This window comes from Cavia porcellus, unplaced genomic scaffold (genome assembly GCF_034190915.1).
Source record: "Cavia porcellus strain 051 isolate PalLab524CR breed Dunkin Hartley unplaced genomic scaffold, mCavPor4.1 scaffold_428, whole genome shotgun sequence".
Lineage (NCBI taxonomy): Eukaryota > Metazoa > Chordata > Mammalia > Rodentia > Caviidae > Cavia > Cavia porcellus.
Genome location: NW_026947911.1, coordinates 1 through 21,107, shown reverse-complemented (window position 1 = coordinate 21,107; position 21,107 = coordinate 1). Strand labels below are relative to the sequence as shown.

The window sequence follows — 21,107 nt, the reverse complement described above, 5'->3', positions numbered from 1 at the left end:
CCTTCACTCAAGGCTGGGGGGTAGGGCGAAGCGGTGTGAGGGGCGGGGCCAGAAGCTGGGGCCAAGTAGGTGCAAGCCTGCCAGTGGGACTAGAATGAGGCAGTGGACCTGGCAGTGGGGGTTAGGTCCCCACTGAAGCAGGGTTTGGCTGCAGGTGGAGGTCTCTGATGAGGCTTCTGGGAGACCCTGAACCCCAGGCCCACTGTGAGACAAAGCAGAGGAGTGGACTGAGTCTGAGGCTTGGAATTTATAGATGTCTGGACTCAAAACTTCTGGCCCTGATACATTAGGCACACTGCTATGCTTCTCACAGCCTCAATTTCCACTATTGTTATTCTCCTATTATTTTGTTGTGAAATATTGTGGGGTTTACTTTATTCAAAAAACGAACCGTGATGAATGGCAGTAGTCATTCCTTGGCACTGCTGTAAAGATCCAATGAAACCCTGCAGAGATCTTCCCATGGTTCCTAGCATATAGCAAGTGCTCAGATGCCATTGTTATTTGCTTTGTTGCCTTTCTTTTATTGCAGAGAAAGGAGTGCTTTCGGTATCTGTCGTCTAATGTCTTCATAACTTAAAAGTATGTTTACATGTTAATATAACATAATAACAAGCATATGTACCAGTTATTGTGTCAGGCCAGGGCCTCTCTGAGGCACTTTACATATGTTAATTCTTACAAGAGTGTGAGTTAGCAATTATCTTCATTTTCATAGCTGTGTGAGCCTAGACACCAATATTTAATACCTTTTCCAATGACAAAGCAGTGGATAGAATTTTAACCCAAGAGACCTCACACCAACCCCTCCATTAACTAACCCATAGTTAGCACAGCACCACTACAGTTCTGCCTTGTATTTTTCACATGAGTGAGGCAGCAAATTGTTCATGGGAGGTTGCACAGGTAGTAGAGGCAGTTTTTGTCAGGGTTCACTAGAGGGTCAGATTTAATTTGTGTGTGTGTGACACTTAAAGGATTTACAGAGGAGTCTTAGGAAGGCCATCTGCAGAGTCAGGTGGAGAACACAAAAGGGCCATGTTCTCCTTGGAGATGCAAAAGATCCAGTCAATAGTCTGAGTCCTGGACCTCACTGCAGAGTCCTGGAAGAGTCCCTGGCAGGAAGCAAAAGAATCTGTGCTAGGAGACTGGAAATGACACCTAAGGTGATGGCAAGCACTCGAACTCTTCTGAAGAGGCAGAGCCAGACATTTTACTTTCTCTTTTTACTGCATCCAGGATGCAGGCCTATTGGTTGCCCACCATACACAGGGAAGGTCTTCCATCTTTAGTAAGTCAGTAATCTAAACACAAACACAAAACTGTGCTAAACCAATCAGCTAGGTGTTCTTTTTTGTTGTTTTTTGGTTTTTTAAGACAGGATTTTGCTATGCAGCTCAGGCTGTCCTTGAACTCACTGTGTTGCCCAAGCTAGTCTCAAACTCAGATTTTGCTGCCTCAGCCTCCCAAGTGCTGAGTTTACAGGTGTGCACCACCACACCCAGTTCCTCCTTCATTTGAATGCACTTATTCCATCATTCTTGCCTTTTTCTTCTGAATCAATTCTGGATGTCCTCTTATAAGGATCTTAGCTTTGCTGTTGTGGCTGCTTCAATGTCTTGAATCAATTCAAACTATTTACTTTTCATGGTCATTTTGATTTTGCAGAAAAGTCAGAAGTCACAAGGGTCCAGATCTGATGAATCAGGTGGGTGAGGACACACCAAAATATATTTATGAGCTGTCCTTTCCATTGGATGGCACTCAGCAGCATCAGTCACTATATTATTTATCTCAATTTGTAGACAATTGTATAAGTGGACTTCCAAAACTGCTTCAAAAAAGCAAGAACAAATGAAGAAGTGTCTTTGAAGCAAGGAGGTGTATTTTATTTATTTTAAGGAGGTATTTTTTAAAGGAGAATTAATGGGCACATATCTTTTATTGTAGTAAATTTAAAAATTTTTAATATTAGCTGTTTATTTGTTTTATTTTTATAATTAGTATATCTTGATCAGCCCTTGTACTTCTTCCATAAGATTGTTAATTAAACATCTGCATATTCACTGTCCCTAATACAAAATGATTGGAACCAGATGTGTTTGGAATTTGTGAATTTTTGGTTTATTGGAGAATTTGCATATATATAATAAGTTATCTTGAGGATGGGATCCAAGTCTAAACATGAAATTTATTTATAGATCATATATACTTCATATTCATAGCTTGAAGATAATTTTACATTATATTTTTAATAATGTCATGTTTAACATGTGTACTGAGTTGTTTTCCTGTTGTGGGAAATTGAAAATGTAGATAAGAACCAAAATAAAATACATATTGTGAATGTTATCTAATGAGATGGGGAATTAGGGATGGAGGAGGGCGAAAGGAAGGAAGGCAAAAAAAATTAATGAGAAAAGAAAGAAACAAACCTTTCATAAATAAGGAGGGGAAGAGACTTGAAGGAAAGGTAGGGGAATGGAGAAAAAAGATTCATATCATGTATGCTACAAATTTCCCGTGGTTAACATGATCATAATTTACACCTAAAATGTGCCAATAATCTTAATTAAAAAACATTTTGTGTTTGAAAACAAAATTTCTTGCTGTGGAATTTTCTACTTTTGGCACTGTATCAGTAGTAAAAAGTTTTGGACTTTGAAGCATTTCAGACTTCAGATTTCATATTAGGAATGCTCAGCCCATATTTGGATAGTGATTTGATAAATATCAATAGACTGTAAGCTTTGTGGTGAGAGTATGAGAGCAGGCTCTTTGTCTCTACTGGTGTCATGGTTTATGTCAGTGACCATTCAAGCCTCATGCAATCATGGATGTGGCCAAATCTAGCATTTCTGAATGGTTCATTGTCTAACACTTAGATTGGTGGTATGAGTGCTACATCTACACAGGGGTGGAGCGAACATACAGTGTACCTGTGGGAAGAAGGCCTGCCTTTCTCTTTTGCTGTTCATGCTTGCTGTTTGTATCCACCACAAACTGCTGCCTCTCAGCCATGTCATTTTGCCTTGGAGCCAACTGAGGATGGACTGAAACCTCCAATCTGTAAGAAATAAACCCTTCATTCTTTCATGTTGGGCATCAGGTATTTTGTCTCAACAACCAGTGAAAAGTAACTAAAACAACAGGTAATCATTGTTTCTCAGTACTCACCTCAATGTCTGACACAAAAATGGTGCACTTTTGTTGACAGAAAGAAAACAAGCAGTAGCACACAATTTTAGATTTGTATCACACAGAATTTCACTACTTATAAGGCTCTATAGTGAAATGAGGTCTCATCAGATTTCCTTAGTGTAGGCACTAAGCTTGTCATTTCTTTTGCTTTATTATAGCAAATAGTGTTCCTCTGTCCAGTTTTCATTCTCCCTCTGGTCTTAAAAATCACTTGTAAGCAGTTATACAATCTCATGCTGGGCATGGAACTCAAGACCTTCTAACTGCTAGGCAAGTCTCTACCTCAAGATACATTCCAGCCCTCCCTTTCTTATCCTGGAATTTAAGCTATGGGAATGTACTATGGTGGATGTTCAGTCCAAATGACTGACCAGGGAACTGTAGTTTTAGGTCCAAGCTGATTGAAGATATTTTCAAGGCTCAGACTCTTGCATGTGGAATATGAATCAAGAGGTCCAAGGCTAAGAATCTTGCTATTATTTGATGGAAGTTTTTTTGTCCCCAAGCAATGTACTGTAGCAGAATGATCCCTTGCCTCAGGTGGCAGGAGCTGACTGTCAAATACCAGGAACAGGGTCTGCATGCTGACTCTACAATTGCAGAAATGACCTTAAACAGATCCAGTCACTTTTCCATGCTTAATTTTCTCACTTAAAAGCAATCACTTATTTTAGCAGCTGTACAGAGACTGGAGGTGAGAAACAGCATTTCCATGGTGTTCTTGAGTCAGAGGTGGCCAGGAGAAACTGTTTGCAGCTGATTCTTCAGCCATGCATCCCTGGCCATCAAGGAAGAAGAACAAGGCTGTTGTGTTTCCCTAAGAAAAACAAGAGGACAATGGCTTGTCCTGCAGTGGGAGGGAGCAGAGGCCTAAATCAGGTCACCACGCAATGGGGCTTTGAAAGTTTCACCATTGAATCCTCTCCCCATCCTCTAATTTTTCTTTTTCTGTTTGCCCCTTAATCATTGTTTTGATAATTATGATAATATTCACACATTTCAAAAAGTCCAACAAACAAGGAGAAAAAATTAGAAATATTTGCACTTTTTCTGTGTAGAAAGGTAACTATTGTTTGTACATTTTTAGCGTCCCTTTTCCTATTAATGATTTATTGTAGACATGGTTCCAGGGTGACTGATTTAGGTTGACATCATTGTAACAGGAATTACTGAAATAGGAGTTAGGATTCTACTAGGCCTTAAGGCCAGCAGCCCCAAAACAGAATCTTGAAGTCCAAAATGGAGCCTGCTGAGTTGTGATCCTCCAGGGACCTTACCGAAACATCTGTTGACTGTCCTTCAGCTGTTCCAGACCTTTCCAGAGCATAATCTGGCAGGCCATTGGCTGGAGGGTACATGGCCTGTGCATGGGCACTGTGTGAACACTGGTTGGCCTGCTTCGGTGACTCAAGGAAGATGTTCATGCGTGAGGTCCCAAGATTAGAGAATGTACATGTTCAAGACATCAGCAACAAAGGTAGGCAGCGTGGAGCACAGCAGAGAACCACTGTGTTTTTTTATTGTATAATTCTTACCCAGGTTGTTATCTCATATTTACATTCTTGTGTAGAGTTCTATCCAGTGCATACAAGTTCACCTGTGCTAAGTCATGGTCACATAACTATATCCCACTGTGTGCCTATGCAGACAACCAGGGTCAGGTCCTCAGTTGTCTTTAGATATCCCTGAAATGTGAAGCATTCTGAGTGATTCCTCACAACACTGCATAGATTGAACCCTGAAAAGTAGGTAGTCTTCCATAGGGTAGCTCTTTTCTAAACCCATTAAAACTTCTAGACAAAGACTGCCTCGTGGGTATCCTACTCAGAACCCCCTCCTTGCTGGAGGGAACTTTACTCCCTTGCCTTTATAGCTATCAGAGTTGAGGAGGCTAAGGGGTAAATTGCTTGTGAGGTCCCCAGAGACAGCAGGAAGGCAGACATCGGCCCATCAGCAGCAGCAGGCAGCAAGCAGAGAGAACAATTGTATCTTTATCATCCAGGCTCTGTATATGTTGTTGTGTTTACATTCTTTCATGCTGGCTTCCCAGTAGTGCCACAGGCTGATGACCAAACCTCTACCACAAGGATCTCTGAGGGACAATTACAATCCAAACTATCACAGACACAAACAAAAAGCAATTTTCATGTGTGCATCTCTCATGGGCCAACAGTGGTGTCTAACTCACATTGCCTGCACTTCCTTCCCCTCAGTGGGACATTGCCGTTCTTAACAGCAGAGGGAAAAGAATGTTTACTAGTTATTCAGTGTCAGCTGTGAAAAATAGAAGTCTAAAAAAATAGTACATGGGAAACAGTGTTGCAATTCAGGTGCACTTCCTCAAGGCAGCCCCATAAGGCAGATGCAGTGAAGTTTGTTGCAGGGGATTCCCACAGAGTTATTTTCAGAGACAGCTCCCTGCCTAGGCGGACACCTGAGTCACACATGCATCTGACTGTTAGTTAACAAAGACATTCCTGGGTGAGGGGTGTTGGAGGAGGAGGTGAAGAGCTTCAGTTGTTCTCTAAATCTAGGAACATTCTGCAGTATCACCTTCAGCTGGTTTGCCTACTCTCCTACAGCTATTTCCTGACTTACCTCAGGAAGTCTTAATCTTAGCTTTCTGGTTTTGTTTTATTTTGTTTCACAGCCCTGACTTTTAAGAATTGTATTGGGTAGTGGCATGTGTCACTTGCATTTGTGTCTGACAAATATTCTCTCCTTGCCCAAACCCTAGTCAGGATCCTGACAGGGTCTGAGGAGTCTTCACAAAGAGGAGATGGGGACCTCTACTCATGCTGGGCCTTGTGTAGAGTTTCCTGTCTTGTCATGGAGGAGAATTGCTATGTACTCTGTGACAGGCTCAGGTATCTGCATTATCCAATCTTAGGAAGTGTCCTGCTAATTCAGCTGGCCATAAGCCTCCATCCCTGATTTCTGATCACCCTTAACATCTGATTGGGTCCTCATCCTCCACCATCTCGCAGCTCATGCCTGTTGAGCCTGGCCTGCCCTCTGCAAGCATCCTGTTAGCCTGGGTCAGGAAGCAGCTCCCTTCCATCTGCTGCTCACTCTTAGTGTTGCCAACGCCCTGACCTGACCCTGTTCTGCAGCTGTGCATCACTAATTTTCCAAGGTGCATGTGGAGTTCTTTCTCCTCCACTCTTAAACCCCTCACAGTGGCTCCTGCCTCTCTTACGATGGTCCCCATATTGTCAGAAAGTTCTTGAAAACACAAACAGGGCCCAAAGAGCGACCCAGAGGACTGTGGCAACTTCCTAAATGAACCAAGACAAGAAAAGCTCTGGGAGCAGCTGCACCACTGCTTTGGTGGTTGGTTGTTCTGTCCCCATCCCAGGAAAATTGTTGTTGAGATCAGGAGAATGTCAGGTACAGAGTTAAGGCTGCATACGTTTAGTGCATACAAAAATAGCAGGTGCTCTCTGTCACACAGTGTACATGTAAAGGTTAAGCAGCCGTTAAATATCTAGACATCTCTTTAAAGTTGGTCCTGGCACTTAAAGCTTGATCTACATCTACTGGGATTTATTAAATAAGCATTTTGCTACTACATGAATGAGATACAATTGTATTGGGTAATAAGTCTATATATATATATGGTCATTAACATAGTTTCCTATATTTACGAGATTTCTATAGACGTCCTTTAATCCTCAAATTCTGTATTTTATTAAAAAATCTAAACTTTGCCTTATGAGTAAAATCTAAGTAAATACATGTTAAAGTTTCTACATAGTGTTGCTATTAATTATTGCTAACCTCATAGTATATTAAATACATTTGTTTTCCCAAGAGTGTAGGGTGTTTTTAAGATGTAGAGTGCGATAAAGATATCTCCTCATATTTACGACCTGCAAACTGCACTTGTAAGTGAGATCTGTGGTGCCTAGGAGAGATGGCAATCAGAAGGAGGTGACTAGGTTGATGGATTTGTCCCACTCTATTTGAGTGCACATGTGGGTGTTGGGTCTGAGAGATGTTGTGTGCTTGAACAAAAGGCCCCTAAACTGGTTTTTGCACACTAGAAGGGCTTGGCTGATTGGCTGGCTTTGTCTTCTGCCCAAAGTATTAACCAGAATCCCTCTCACTCAGCCTGGCTGCGTCAGGAACTCTCTCTAGCAGAGCATTGTAGTTCACAGAATGGCCAGGAGGTGGAGACGGAGCAGAGAGTCAACTTTGACAAGTTTCGTAGGAAGGCAGCTAGGAAAGTGAAGCTTTGGTAACAAGGAATAAGAAAGGAAAATGTTGAATTCAATGAATGTTCATAAATGAAATTAACATCCACCTCTTATCCTCTTTTCTGGCTGCTTCTCCTCTCCTCCCCCAAGATAAATACTATCCAGAGAATAATTTGTCCTGTTTTTATCAGTTATACATATGCATGTGCATTTATATCCCTGTATGTGCTCTTACAGTTTGTGTTTTCTGAGGGTGTGTGTGACTTTTTCACTTATCTTTATGTTTGTGAGTTTTACACATTGATCCATCCACAAGCCATTACATCTATGACCTGTTTCATGTAGTTACAGATGTATTTGTTCTCACGACTCTGAGTCTCACCTTGATTTGTCCCTTCTCCTGGCCAGTCTCTTCTACTCACAGGTTGATGTATTTTTGGGTAATTGCTAGTTTGAGGGCAATTACAGTTCTGTGGCTATGAAACTCCTAACATCTCTTTAAGTGGATCTATCTATCTATCTATCTATCTATCTATCTATCTATATAGATAGATATATTCATAACCTCAGAGTGATCTGTTTTGCTTATTTGAGACTTGTTTTTTTTTTTTTTTTTGAGAGGCAAGCCTTAAACTCATAAGGTCAAATGGTATTCCTGCCTAAGCTTTCTGAGCAGCTGGCTCTCCAGGCATGTAGTAGCATGCCAAGTTAGCTTTGTTCTTAACCTGTTTCTTTAGTAGTCTTTAGGCACTTGTGCCAGGCACTTTGCTAAATAATACAAGTGATGTTAAAAATCCCTGACAGTGTTGGGCACATCGCTCAGTGGTAGAGCTCTTGTCTAGCATGTGCAGGGCGCTAGACTTAGTAACCCATGACATCTGGTCCTCACAACCTAGAGGGAAGATAGGTGTGCAGGTGTGTAACTGACCACAGTGATCGTGATTCAGCATAGGCATTGATCACCATGGCCTGTGTGGTGACCCAAAAGATCTCAGGTTTTCCAAATCTAACTGCAAACCGGGTAGAGGGCTGTCAAAGTGTGAAAGCTGACAGAGAGATGAGCAAAGAGCCGAGCTATGATGCCTGACCAGGCACTGACTGGGAAAACAAGCTTTCACTTCACACCAAGGACAGAGGGGGACAGTCTGCCTCCCCCACTGAAGGGTCTTTGCTACTTTCCCACTGTCACCTGGAGTACTTGGTGCAGTGCCTCACACACAGTGAATTGTTATATTAGCTTCCCAGGGAAAGCTTAGAGTACCACACACCAAATGATTTAAAACAGCAGAAATGTGTTCTTTAAAGGCCTGGGAACTCAAAATCAGAAATCAAGGTGTTAACATGGTCATTCTCCCTTTGAGGTCACAAAGGGAGTCTTGTTCTTCAGCTCTTCTGGTGACTGCTGGTCTCCTTGGCACCTCTTGACATGTACCTGCCCCACATCTTTCTCTGCCTGTCAACACAGGGCACTTTACCCTTGGCCTTTGACTCTGCTCGTATTAAGTGTGAGTTTTAGTACATCTATTTTTACTAATGCAAGATTTTAGCTTTGAGTTTTCTTATGAAAATTTGAAACTTAATATCTAAGTTTTAATGAAGAGGTTGTAATTAAGAGACAGAGACACTTTTAATGTTATGCCGTCCCCCTGGCATATATAAACAGCATCATGTTTAGTTGTGTGTGACTAATTTATGAAAAAAAGTCAAGGATATATTTGCTTGGCCTGGGTGTGATGCTAGCAAAAGCCCACAAGGTAGGCAACGCACTCAGATGCCTTTTTTAGGGCAGGCCAAAAGATGCTGGTCAGTAAAACATTGCTTCCTTGTGCTGATGGCCAGAAAATTCAAGAGGAACCCCAACTGAGAATCACTGATATAGATTGTGAATTCAGGTAACACCCAATTCTTTAGTGTTAACTAATAGTATTAGCTATTTTTGTTGTAGGGGTAGGTTTGTATTTGGTGCTTTACCTTTAAAAAACTTTTATGTTTTTCATAGACATGAAGTTTAAAAACCAAAAAATGACTAAGAGGAAAAAAAGCACAAAACTGAAAATACATGGCAGAGATCACCCCAGGAGGCCTGAAGAGAGTCATTGGAGTGACTGCACACAGTGGGACAGCACTGTGCACTCTGTGTGGTGAAACTGCTGGGTACTGTACATCAAGTGTCAGATGACGCTTTGACACCAACCACAAAAGTGTTGCTAAACTTGGTGAAACTGAAAGGTGAGAGTTTCTAGAAGGAAAACTGGAACTATTCCCAGTCTCTTAGTTCTTGTAATTATCATTCTAAAACAAATATTCCTGTAGATGCCTGATTTTAAATTTTATTGTGCATAGCAAAATATGGCTCAGTGTATTGATTTACTTAGGTACAATGGTGTCCCATGGCTGAGCAGCTGACGTGTCCGGGGAGATCTGCAGCTGCTTGGATGAAATAAGGCTGTTTAGGATGAAAAATGGCAGAAATATCCACAGGTCACTGATGTGGCCTCACATAAAAGTCTCACGGTTTTCATAGATTTTATGCTACACTTCTGTGTACTAAACAAAAAACTACAAAGTTTAGAAAAACAGGTGAAAAAATGTATCGTAATATCAACACATTTGATCCAACACTGCAGGTTTTTGAAAGAGATCTTGAAAGTAGGCAGCTGAATTATTTTCTAATTCTAAGTATGCATTTAGAAAATTCTACAACATTTGCTGACAATCCCACAAGCCATCAGGAAACCTACAAAGAATTTGCTACCATTGTAGTAGCTTCAAAGGAGAATCTTAGTACCAGACTTTCACAGTTCTGTGACATGGAGACAACACTGGAGTTTTTTGTTTGTTTGTTTGCTTTTGTTTTTTGAAACTGTGTCTTGCTGTGCAGCTCAGGCTGACCTTGTGCTCACTTTGTAGCCCAGGCTAGTTTTGAATTTGCAGAGATCCTCTTGCCTCACCTCCTCAGTGCAGGGATTATAGGCATGCGCCAACACAGCCAGCTCACCCTGTGTTTTCTTTCTTCTCCAGATAAAGCCAAATTTGAAGAACTTGATTGTTCATCGTAACACTGGTTAGATTTGGAAATATGGAAATACAATTATTGGAATTTCAAGAAAAACCTGTTGGACAAATAATTTCTATGACAAATGAGCAACACTTGAGAAGACAGAGTGTGAAAGAATGACAAAGGACAGCACAGTTGGCAGTTCTGAAAACGAAATCCTGAGGAAAAAACTCAGCTTCTCCCGAGAATGGGCCATAATGGGCCTAGGAGGAGCCCACCAAGAAAACAACCAGCCAGGCTGTCTGGCAAGCTTTAAAAGCCATGCGAGGTCCAGGAAGAGAAAAGTCAGCTCCTCCTGTGAGACCACAAGCACATGGGCTGAGAATCAGCATCGCTCTCTCCCATAAGCAACTGGCTGGTTCTGCGGACATGTTGAGCTGATAGCAACTGAGGTCCAAAAAGCACCTGAATGCTTGTATTGCTTGCTTGACTTTGCAGGTCTGGGACCAAAGGTCTGAGCATCTATTGGGAGGATAACATAATGAAATATAGCAAATATGGGAGATTTTCTTCTATCTTATCTTTGAAATCCAATATTTTTCTCATTGTTTTGTTTCATTCTGATTGTTTTGCTTTTTTCAGTGTTCCAGTTTGATGGGTTTTATTGTTTTCTTTTGGTTTGATTTTGCTATATCTTGTGGAATGGACAGCAATTGTGAAGATAATGAGATGAACTGTGGTAGCCATTATTGTTTTCCTAATATCTTGCTTTGAAGTTCTGTGCCAATTTCACTGCTTTGTTTTTTGCTTTGTTTTGATTGAGTTTATTCTGTTTTGTTTGGTTTGTTTGATTTTTACTATCTTTAAAGTGAAAAACAAAATCCTTGAAGTGTGGAACTTTCTGCCAAATAATTTAAAATCGGCCATGCATGGTGGTGCATGCCTGTAATTCCAGGAATCAGGAAGTTGAGGCAGAAGGACTGGTGCAAGTTTGAGACCAGCCTGGGCTGTAAAGTGAGCTGGGGAGCAGTCTAAACTAAACTACATAGTGAGATCCTGTCTCAAAAAGAGCAAAAAAAAATTAAGTCAATGAAAGCACTGGTGAATTCTTGTGTTACTCTGGATCATCTTATGCTTGTGGGCCACTGTTTTCAGCTTATTAAATCTGATACATGAAACAGATTAACAGATGACTTGAGAATTGCATGTGTTCCTCTGAAACTAATGCAGAATGAGCCAACCTTTGACAAATTATCAGTATGCATACACCAGCAAAGATATCATTAATTTTGTGAAAGCATACCAAATGTTAACTGTCACTTTTAAGTAAAAACTTGTTTGTGTCATAGAAAACTTTGTGATTGTATTTTTCTTTAAAGGCAAAATGTGTCAATGGATGAGTTCTTTTTCCTAACTAAAACCTCAGGTCAGTACTCAGGTCTAATTGCAGTGTTGGCACTATAATAAATGAGTGAGCTTTTGGTTGCATTTTGGGCCCTTGGTCTCTAAAAGATTTCCTATCACTGATCCAGGAGAACTGAGGGGTGAGGATTACATCCCCAGCTCTCCCATCTAGCCTCTGGCACTCACTGGGGCCCCAGGCATGAACAGGGCATTTGAACACAGTCTAGTTCTTCCAGCTCACCCAAGGCAGATCCCAGACTGAACATCAGTTCCCTGGGAACTGTGAAAGTCAGCAACTAAGTTCAGGACTCAGCCAAACATTGCTCCACTGGTCACGTAGGAGCAAGAGCTGATTCATCTAGCTCTTTCCCCTAAAACACAGAAAGTGGAGCATCCACACACTCACCCTGCAAAGGCCAGCTTTGTGGGGCATCTGGGCTTCATTGGGTAGTGGGGAGCTGCAAGGCGTGGGTCACTAGGTTACTGGTTTCCATGGTGTAGAAGGGGACAGTCTCTAAAGAGTTCTCATCACTGCAGAACTGACCCTAACCTGGGTGCAGGTTGGGTCCAGTCCCTCTCTGTTCATACTGCCCCATGTACCACACAAACCCATCAGGTGAAGTGTAGTCTGAGGCTTCCCAGATGCATGATCAGTGCCAGCAACTTGATTAAAGTCTGTGCCCAGTCCCTGGTACAGAGGATCAAAGTGAGAAACTAAAACCTCATGACCTGTTTGTGTGGTTGTAAAATGGACTCAGTGCTGTAGGGAACAGCATAGCTGTCCTCTCCAAATTGTATAGAATTATCCTGTGATTCAACAATTCTACATCTACTTATAGACCTTAATAGAAATCAGGAGCTCAAGCAGATATTTGCATTCCCATGTTCACAATAGGATTATTCCCATGAAACAAAATATGGAAATAATCCCCAAAGGATGGATGAACAGGTACTATATATGTATCCTACAATATTGTGTTAAGTGAAATAAAACAGAAAGAAAAGGAAAATATTATCTGATTACATGTATGTGATTATCCAGCAGAGTCCAATTCATAAGACAGATAGTAGAATGGTGTTTCCAGGGGTTTAAAGACGGGAAATGAAGTTATTGCTGGGAGGGTTCACAGTTGCAGTTTGGAAATAAAGTTCTGGAGCAGGATGGTGCTCATGACTGCACAAGGTAAATGCTCTTAATGACACTGAACTGGTCACTGGCTAAGGTAATGGATTTTGTATCGTGCATATTTTAACATATTTTAGATGGTAGATAAGAGGTGATAAAGGGGCCAGAAGGGATGGGTGGATTCAGGGACAATTCTGTAATTCTCTGTTCATTTTTTGATGAGTAATGCTCTCCCAGGTCCTGATCATAACATACATCCAATATATCACTCAAAGGACAGAATTTACAGATGAAGCCTCCTGTTTCCAGACTGCACATTTGATTCTTTACCTACACTCAGTAACAAGTCCCTGATCCCTTCATTCTGAGCAGAAGAGAGAGGAGAAGAAGCGTTTGGGAAAGTTCTCCATGACCAGTACTGTCCTCAGGGGGCTCCCACTCTGCATGTCTGTGGTGGGGGTAGGGAGACTCCTCTTCTGTGCTTCTTTCTTTATTAAGGCAAGATTCAAGTCTACAATTCAGCATCTGTCCTGGAGCACCCAGTTCAGTGGCATTTCATGACTCAGGCCTATGAGACCCTCATCATGCCTGGCAAAGAATACCTCCACCATCCCCAGTGGTAACCCAGGTTCCTTAAACTGTCATTCTCCATTCCCCATGCTCAGCCATGGACCACTATTGTGCTTTCTAAGGATTTGTGTGTTCTGGGTATTTATATAAAAGCAAACATAAAAAATAAGTAAATATTTACATTTTAGGATAATCTAATTCCATTAGTCACAAAAATTCTAAATCATGAAACAATACATTTAACAGTATGTTTGTAAACATTTCATTTAAAGGGGTAAAAAAATTGAAAACAGTTCAAACATCTGACCTCAGAGTAAGGGTTAATTATGGTCAATTCTACAAAAGCTGCATAGGTTGAAGCATATATATGAAAATAAAAACAATTGTCCTGGTCAAGCTTTCCCATTAGTGGGACACAGAATCCAAGACCCACAACTAAGAAGAGGAGAAGTTTAATCTGGCTTATGGTTTCAGGGGATTCAGTCCTGGGTGGTTCCAAGGCAGGGACACTACAGCAGGAGGGTGTGCTGGAGCAAAGATGCTCAGTTCATGGTGGCCAGGAAGCAGAGTGGAGGGACAGTGCCAGGAAGGAAGGTACCAGAGACCAGATGTAGTACCTAGGGTCACTCCTCCATGACTCGTACAGATGAGCCCAGAAGTACACGTTACCAGTCACTTGGACAGCTCTCAAGCCCATCAAGTTGACAATGAAGATTAATCATCACATAGCAAAAGATTTGTGATGCTAAGATTATAGGTGATTTATATATGTGCGTATATACAGTATTTTGGGGGTTTTCCACCTTTAAAATTCTATCCAAAGTCAAAAAAGTGCTGAATTTTATGTTGAATAGAATTCTAGAATTAATAAATTCTTTTAGAAATAATAAAAAAAACCATTCCTTAGGTTAGTTTTATAAAATCCAGTCAAAAAGACTGAAAAATATACAAACAAAATACAGGAAGATCCAGAAATCTTAACTCTGCTTTGAACAACTACTTTGAAAGATAGATACACAATTTCTGAGCTGAACATGAAGAATTGTAAGATGCAACCTCACACCTAAGTACCTTCCCTGGGGAAATGAGTGCTATCTCCATCCAAACACAAGAATGACTGCAGCAACTTCATTTTTAAGGTCAAAGCTGGAAACACCACACAGGGCCTCAGCTGATGGACACATGAGGATTTGTGGTTCATCTACACAGTGTGATGTGATGGCTCAGCCACTGACAAGGATAAGCACACAGGAAACCTAACATGGTTATGAGGATTGAAAACCCTACCAGCTCCCCCCAAAACAAAAACAAAAACAAAATCAAATAACACCCCCCCCCCCGCAATCCTGGGTGGTTACAGACCTGGCACCTCTAAAAAAAAAAAACTGGTTCCCAGAGACAAAAAGTAGATGCATTGCTTAGGATGGAAGGAAGCAATTACACTGAGCCACAAAGAAAATGTGAAAATGATGTATGCATCTCCACTGGGGTGAGGGGTTTCAAGGGGCTCATGAAGGTCAAGATTCTTAGGGGTTTTTTTTGTTTGTTTGTTTTTTTAGCTTTAGTTTTGTTTTGTTTTGTTTTGGGTACCAGGAACCAAACACAGGATCTTGTACTTGCCAGGGAGCCCTTTGCCACTGAGCTATATCCTTGTTCCATGTCAAGATTCATTGAATTTTGTAGTTTAAACCAGTAAGTTAATTGTATGTCAATTATAGTGAAATAAAATTGCTTTTAAAAAACACTTCTCAGCCTCCCCATCCCGGCTGTGCTTGGAGAACTGTGGAGCTTCCAACAAGTAGGCGGGCGCATGCTATCCCCTGAGCCCAGCCTATTTGGGACTCCTGCACCTCACCATTGGTGTGCAGAGGAGGAACTGGGCAGATCTGGGGTGCCTGCATCCGCCTCCCCATGTGTCTGGAGGACTGTGGATATCTCAGCAAGCAGGGGAGCATCACAGGTTCCAGAGGCCCCGCGGCCTGTGGTAAGCGCACTCTGCCCAAAGCCCAGTCTGTTCAGGACCCTCCAGGCTTCCGGGTGCAGTGAAGTAGATAAGTGGGTTTGAGGCATCTACATCCGCCTCCCCATCCTGGCAGCACTCAGAAAACTGTGGAGCTTCCAACAAATAGGCGGGCGCATGCTATCCCTGGAGCCCAGCCTATTTGGGACTCCTGCACCTCACCATCGGTGTGCACAGGAGTGGCTGGGCGGATCTGGGGCGCCTGCATCTGCCTCCCCATGTGTCTGGAGGAGTGTGGATATCTCAGCAAGCAGGGGAGCATCACAGGTTCCAGAGGCCCCGCGACCTGTGGTGAGTGCTAAGCGCACTCTGCCCAAAGCCCAGAATGTTGGGGACCCTCCAGGCTTCTGGGTGCAGTGAAGTAGATAAGTGGGTTTGAGGCATCTACATCCGCCTCCCCATCCATGTTGCGCTTGGAGAACTGTGGAGCTTCCAACAAGCAGGTGGGCGCACAGTGTCCCTGAAGCCCAACTTATCTGGAACTATGGAGTTCTAAACAGGCAGAAGAGGACCATTGGTTCTACAGGCCGAGTGACTTAGGGTAATGGGGTGCCAGAGTCTCAGGAGCTGCGAACATAGAAGGGGATTTCCAACAGACCTTGAGTAAGCTTTCAAATAACACATGAAACACAGAAATATAGGAAAATGAAAAAACAAAAGACCAAATTACAACCTCAAACCTGCAGCCCATCTCAAGAAATCCTAGGAGCAATGTATATAGAAGAAAATGTATGCCATTCACCTCAAATATCGGACACAATAGCTACTGAAATTAACAAATAACTCCAGGAAGCTTTAAAGAAATTCAAACTCGAAATAATCTTCCAGGTAAAATGATAAAAGAAATGATAAAAGAAATGAAAGAGATTCTGAATATATCTAAAGAAAACACAGTTAAAAAATTGGAGGAACTAAACAAAAAGATAGAGTCCCTAGATGAGCAATATAAGAAACAAAGAGAATACATAATGCAGATGCACAGAGATATACAGGAAATAAAAAACTCCACTGAAAGTTGTAAACCGCCTCAATGAAAGTGAAGATAGAATTTCAGACCTTGAAGACAGGATTGCAGCTAGTGAATAGGAAAGGAAAGATCTTTTAAAAATAACAAGGAATCAGGAAACAACAATTCAACAACTGCAAGATGATGCAAAGAAAAATAACATAAAAATGATAGGGATTAATGAAAAAGAAGGAGACAACATAAAGGATGTCAAGAGGATATTTAGAGAAGTAATAGCTGAAAATTTCCCAAGCATGCGATCAGAAACCGACATCAGGATCAGTGAAGCATATAGAACTCCAAATAGTCATAACCAAAATAAAACTACACCCAGACATATAATAATCACCGTCCCAGAAATCCAACACTAGAATAGATTATTAAAAGCTGTCAGAGGGAAAAGACAGATCACTTATAAAGGAAAACCTATCAGAATCACAGCAGACTTCTCAGCACAAACAATAAAGTCAAGAAGAGCATGGAGTGAAGTATTCCAGATCCTAAAGCAAAATGATTTCCAACCTAGACTGATGTATCCTGAAAAACTATCATTCAAAATTGATGGTGAAATATGATACTTCCATTACAAAGAACAGCTGAAGAACTTCATGAACACCAAACCAACCCTGCAAAAAATATTTAAAGACAGTTTAGAAACAAAAAGGAAAAACCCACTAAGCAAAGCAGATAATTAAACAGAACAGAAAGATAAAGATGCAACAGCAGAAATAACATGTCAACAATAAACCAGCATTTAACAGTAATAACCATTAATTTAAATGGTCTCAATGCACCAATCAAAAGAAACTGACTAGCAGAATGGATCAAGAAACAAAATCCAACCATATGCTATTTACAGGAAACCCATCTAACCCAGAAGGATACTTACAGACTGAAAGTCAAAGGATGAAAATCAATACTTCATGCAGTAGGAATCCAAAAAAAAGCAGGAGTAGCCATTCTGTTTGCAGACAACGTGAACTTTAAACCAACAATGACCATAAAGGACAAAGAAGATCACTACATACTCCTTAGGGGAAAACTCCAAGAGGAAGAGATAACTATCTTAAATATATATGCACCAAACTCCAGAGCACCCAGTTATATAAAACAACTATTAACAGAAATGAAAACTCAAATTATCAGTAACACAATTGTAACAGGAGACCTTAATACACCATTGACACCAAGGGACAGATCAACCAGACAGAAAATGAGCAAAGAAATAACAGAACTGAATCACACCTGTGAACAAATGGATTTGATAGACATATACAGAATGTTCTACCCAACAACATCAGAATACACATTCTTCTCAGCAGTACATGGATCATTCTCTAAAATAGACCATATATTAGCTCAAAGAACATATTTAAACAAATGCAAAAGAGTTGAAATCATCCCTTGCATGTTATCGGATCATGGCGCTCTGAAATTAGAAATTAATGATAAAAGATACTGCAAAAATCCTGCAAACACATGGAAACTGAATAACACACTCTTGAGTAAACAGTAGGTCACAGAAGAAATTAAACAATACCTAAAAGAAAATGAAAATGCAGATACAACTTACCGGAATTTGTGGGATGCAATGAAAGCTGTCCTGAGAGGAAAATGTATTGCACTGAGTTCCCACATCAGGAAATCAGAACAAATACAAATAAATAACGTGATGCTACACCTCAAACAGCTAGAAAAAGAAGAGCAATTCAAGCCCAAAGCCAAAAGAAGAGAGGAAATTATAAAAATCAGAGCAGAAATCAATGCAATAGAGACTAAGAAAACAATCCAAAGAATCAACTTGTCAAAGAGTTGGTTCTTTGAAAGAATAAATAAAATCGATAAGCCCCTAGTCAACCTTATTTAAAAACGGGAGGAAAAAGCTCAATTTCATGCAATAAGAAATGAAAAAGGTGAAATCACTACAGACCCAATAGAAATACAGGAGATCATCAAAACCTATTTCAAAAACCTCTACTCTCAAAGGTTTGATAACACAGAAGAAATAGACAGATTTTTAGAAACATATGAGGTACTAAAGCTAGATGAAGAGGATGTAAAACTGTTGAATAATCCAATCTCTGTTACTGAAATTGAAAATGTAATTAAGTCCTTACCTACAAAGAAGAGCCCAGGCCCAGATGGATTCACTGCAGAATTCTACAAGAAATACAAAGAAGACCTAATACCGACACTCCTCAAACTATTCAATGAAATTTAAAGAGAAGCAATCCTTCCTAAGTCATTCCTGGAAGCAAATATTACTCTAGTACCAAAACCTGAGAAAGACCCAACTAAAAAGAGAACTATAGACCGATCTCCCAAATGAACACAGATGCAAAAATCCTCAATAAAATATTGGCAAATAGGATGCAGCAAATCATCAAGAAGATTATACATCATGGCCAAGTGCGATTCATCCCAGTAATGCAAGGATGGTTCAACATACGTAAATCAATAAATGTAATCCACCATATCAATAAAGCCAAAAGTAAGAATCACATGATCATTTCTATAGATGCAGAAAAAGCCTTTGATAAGGTCCAACATTCATTCATGATAAGAACTTCACAGAAAATTGGAAAAGATGGTCTTTACCTCAATATAATAAAGGCCATTTATGACAAACCAACAGCCAGCATCATACTAAATGGCCAAAAATTGAAAGCCTTTACTTTAAAATCAGGCACAAGACAAGGATGTCCTTTATCACCACTCCTGCTTAATATAGTACTGGAAGTACTAGCCACAGCAATTAGGCAAGAGCAAAAAATAAAAGGGGTAAAGATAGGATAAGAAGAAGTTAAATTATCATTGTTTTGCAGATGAAATGATACTCTACATAGAAGATACACTAAACTCCATTGAAAGATGCTTAAATATAATAAATAAATTCAGTAATGTAGCTGGACACAAAATCAATTCTGAAAAATCAATAGCATTTCTATACACCAACAACAAATTCACTGACAGAGTAATAAGAGAAGCCACATCCTTCACACTAATAACCAAAAAAATGAAATATTTAGGAATTAATCTTACAAAAGAAGTGAAAGAACTATACAGGGAAAATTATAATACACTAAAAAAAGAAACTGAAAATGTTCTCAGAAAATGGAAAGACATCCCTTGTTCATGGATAAGAAGAATAAATATTGTGAAAATGAACATTCTCCCAAAACTCTAATTCAGATTCAATACAACCTCAATAAAAATACCATCATCCTACCTCATAGATCTAGAGAAATCACTCCTAAAATTCATCTGGAACCAGAAGAGACCTAGAATAGCAAAGGCAATTCTAAGCAGCAAAGAAAAGGCAGGAGGCATCACAATCTCTGACTTGAAGTTATACTACAAAGCAACAGTAGTAAAATCAACATGGTATTGGAATCAAAACAGAGCCAAAGATCAATGGAATAGATTACAAGATACAACCACAACTACAAACACACTCAACCACCTTATCTTTGATAAAGGAGCCAAGCAGGTTCACTGGAAGAACGACAGTCTCTTTAATAAATCGTGCTGGAAAAACTGGCTCTCCATTTGCCGAAAACTAAAGCTAGACCCATGTCTATCACCATGTACTAACTTAAAATCTAAATTGGTCAAAGATCTGAATATTAAAACAGAAACACTAAATCTATTGGGAGACAAAATGGGTAGAAACATAGCGGTAGGTAGAGAATTCATGAACAGGACTCAAACCGCACGGGAAATACTTCCCAGAATCAATAACTGGGACACTTCTTATTAAAAAGTTTCTGCATGTCAAAAGAAATCTCCAGCACAATAAAAAGAAAACCCACAAACTGGGAAAAGATTTTAGTGAACTCTCTCTCAGACAAGGGACTCTTGTCTAAAACACATAAAGAATTAAAAAAACTCAGACCCCCAAAATTCAAAGATCCAGTCCAAAAATGGGCATCTGAGATGAATACTCACTTCTCAGATGAAGAAATACAAATGGCAAAGAAATACATGAAAAAATGTTCATCATCATTGGTCATTAGAGAAATGCAAATTAAAACCACACTGAGATATCATCTCACTCCTGAAAGAATGGCCAGGATCCAGAAAACCAACAACAACAAATGCTGGAGAGGCTGTGGGGAAAAAGGAACTCTCCTACACTTTTGGTGGGAGTGTAGACTGGTACAGCCTTTGTGGAGGTCAGTCTGGAGATTTCTCAAAAAGCTGGTATTGGAAGTCTCTTTTATTCCAGCTATTCCACTTTTAGGCATATTCCCAGAAGAAGTGAAAGCATCATACAACAGTGATATATGTGCACCTATGTTTATAGCAGCACAATTTGTAATTGCCAGATCTTGGAAACAACCCAAGTGCCCATCAACTGAGGAATGGATAAAAAAGTTGTGGTATTTCTATACAATGGAGTATTACTCAGCTATAAACAAGGTCACATTGAGTTATTTATCAATAAATGGGTGCAGCTTGAGACCATACTCATAAGTGAAATAAATCAATCTCGCATGTGTGAATACTGAATAGTTTCCCTAATGTAATTAATGATTCAAATATATAATACGTGATAATCATGATTCCCCATTATGTGGCCT

General features: G+C 40.2%; 1 long non-coding RNA gene across 3 annotated transcripts; it reads left to right on the top strand.

Moving 5' to 3' along the window:
* The first annotated feature begins 30 nt into the window (after positions 1 to 30).
* LOC134475182 (uncharacterized) lies at positions 31 to 11,751 on the top strand. Of its 3 annotated transcripts, none has more exons than XR_010046187.1 (4): positions 31 to 582; positions 1,669 to 4,678; positions 9,400 to 9,629; positions 10,422 to 11,751. It is a non-coding gene; the product is annotated as an uncharacterized LOC134475182 (long non-coding RNA). The 3 variants fall into 3 exon arrangements; XR_010046186.1 differs by having other exon boundaries at positions 37 to 3,152; positions 4,505 to 4,678; XR_010046185.1 differs by having other exon boundaries at positions 38 to 4,678.
* The last annotated feature ends 9,356 nt before the right edge of the window (positions 11,752 to 21,107 follow it).